The following is a 2,359-nucleotide window of genomic DNA, read 5'->3' as shown; positions in this document are numbered from 1 at the left end:
CCTTTGTCAAAGATCAGCTGACTATAGGTGGATGGATCTATTTCTGGGTTCTCAAATCTATTCCATTGGTCTATGTATCTGTCATTGAACCAATATCAGGCCGTTTTGACTACTGTGGCTGTATAGTAGGTTTTGAGATCCACCAATGTGAGACCTCCTATTTTGTTTTTCTTCTTCAATAGTGCTTTGCTTATCCGAGGTCTCTTTCCAGAAAGGAATTTTCTTATTGTGAATAGCACCACAGCAATATTCTCAGGTAATACCAAGCAAAGTTTTGTCTCTTTCTATACTCCCAGATGGCTGTGTTTGAGTCTCTAAACCAGTTAATATACTAGTGAAAAATAAAAGGTATTTGGGCATTGCACGAGGGCCCATAAGTCTCCATTGTAGATAAACCACATGAGTGTAGATGCAAGGACGTAATGACATCTATTTTGGTTTCTTTAAACGACATCAAAGTAACATATGTACAAAGTTTAAAATGTCAAAAGTACCAACAATACATATAAATAAAATAGCAGCCCACTGTACCAGACAGGCCTAGTGATTTGCTTCCATAAAGATTACAGCCAAGTTCTACTTGTTCTACAAGTTCTGTTCTGTAACACATGGGGTCTCTGTGAGTCAGAATCAACTTGATTACAATGAATTTAGGTTTAGCTCTGGGTATCAAAGTGCGGTACCTGGAATATGATAGAAATGCAAATTCTTAGACCCCAGTCCACTTCTAATGAATCAGAGACTTTGAGGGTGGAGCCCAGCAATCTGTCCTTTAACAAGACCTCCTCGGGTGATTCTGATGCAAAACTAGCAAAAGTTTTAACTGTTCTAAATGATATGTATAACATACATATACTAAAGTGCACAAATGGTGGGTTTAAAGCTTGATGACTTTTTGCATACTGAACACATCTGTGTAATCACATGTTGGAATAGTGCCTAAGGCATCTGACTTGCTAACCAGAAGGCTGGCAGTTCAAACCCACCAGCCACTGCTTGGAAGGAAGATCAGGCAATCTACTTCCGTAGAGATACTGTCTTGGAAACCCAAAGAGGGATCGCTATGAGTAGCGACAGACTTGATGGCAGTGAGTTTGGTTTTTGGTTTAATGCACTCTAGTTAGAGCGATCATTATTATTACTCAACTACAATGATGCTTTGAATCCTGTTGTTTTGTCTGCACATGTTACAAGCCTGTACTGTTATTTTCATTGTTGCTGGACTCCATTGGGAGTGTGTGTGGGGGTGACACTATGAGTTACAGCACTGGGTGATGCCAACCCTGATGATGCCCCTATATGGAGAGGTCCACAGAGTAAAGAACTGAGGGTAACGTCTGGCCAAGAGCCAGCTAGAAACTGAGGCCATCAGTCTAACAACCTTTCAGGAACTAAATTTTGACAACACCATAATGGTAGATCCTTCTTCACATGAGCCGTCAAATGAGACTCTAATCCTGGCCAATACCTTGCATGCAGCCTAGTGAGAGACCCCAAAGCAGAAGACCTAGCTAAGCCATGTACGGACTCCTGACTTACAGAAACTGAGAAGTAATAAATGTGCTTTGTTTTAAAGTTGATATTATGGACTGAATTGTGTCCTTGAAAAACATGAGTTATAAATCCTAACCACTATACTTGTGGTTAAGGAGCACCAGTTGCACAGTGGTTAAAGTGCTCAGTGTGAACATAAAGGTTAGGTGGACTAGAACCTACCAAACACTCCACAAAGAAAGATGTGGCAATCTACTTCTGTGAAGATTTACAGCTTTGGAAACTCTATGGGGGCAGTTCTACTATGCCCTATAGGGTCACTATGAATTGGAATTGACTTGATGACAATGGATTTGGTTTTGATATTCATGGTTATAATCTCATTTGTGAATGAGGTTTTTTTTTGGTTATGTTAATAGAGCAATATTAGTGCAGGATGTGTCTTAAATCAATCTCTTCTGAGATATAAAAGAGGAGATTAAGCAAGCAAGCAAGCAAGCAAAAATGGAGGGGAAGATATATGCCACAAGACTGCCAAGGAATCTAGGAATAAAAACTGAAAAGAGACAAAGACCTTTTCCCTACAGCCAATAATGAACCTTTCCTAGAGCCAGGGTTCTGAATGTGGACTTCTAGCATCCTAAACATTGAGAAAAATCATTTGTTTGTTACAGTCCACTACTTGTGGTACTTCTGTTATAGCAGTAGATAACTAAGACAGCCACTACGTTTGTGGTGATTTGTTACACAGCAATGTTGTTGTTAGGTGCTATTCTGGTTACCTAGTGCCACTCTGACAGGAAACATACCACAAATGGGATGGCCTTAACAAACAGGAGTTTATTCTTACAATTTGGAGGCTTTC

This window comes from Orycteropus afer, unplaced genomic scaffold (genome assembly GCF_000298275.1).
Source record: "Orycteropus afer afer isolate SDZICR_OR568_19922 unplaced genomic scaffold, OryAfe1.0 scaffold00004, whole genome shotgun sequence".
NCBI lineage: Eukaryota > Metazoa > Chordata > Mammalia > Tubulidentata > Orycteropodidae > Orycteropus > Orycteropus afer.
Note: the sequence above shows the minus strand (reverse complement) of the source record.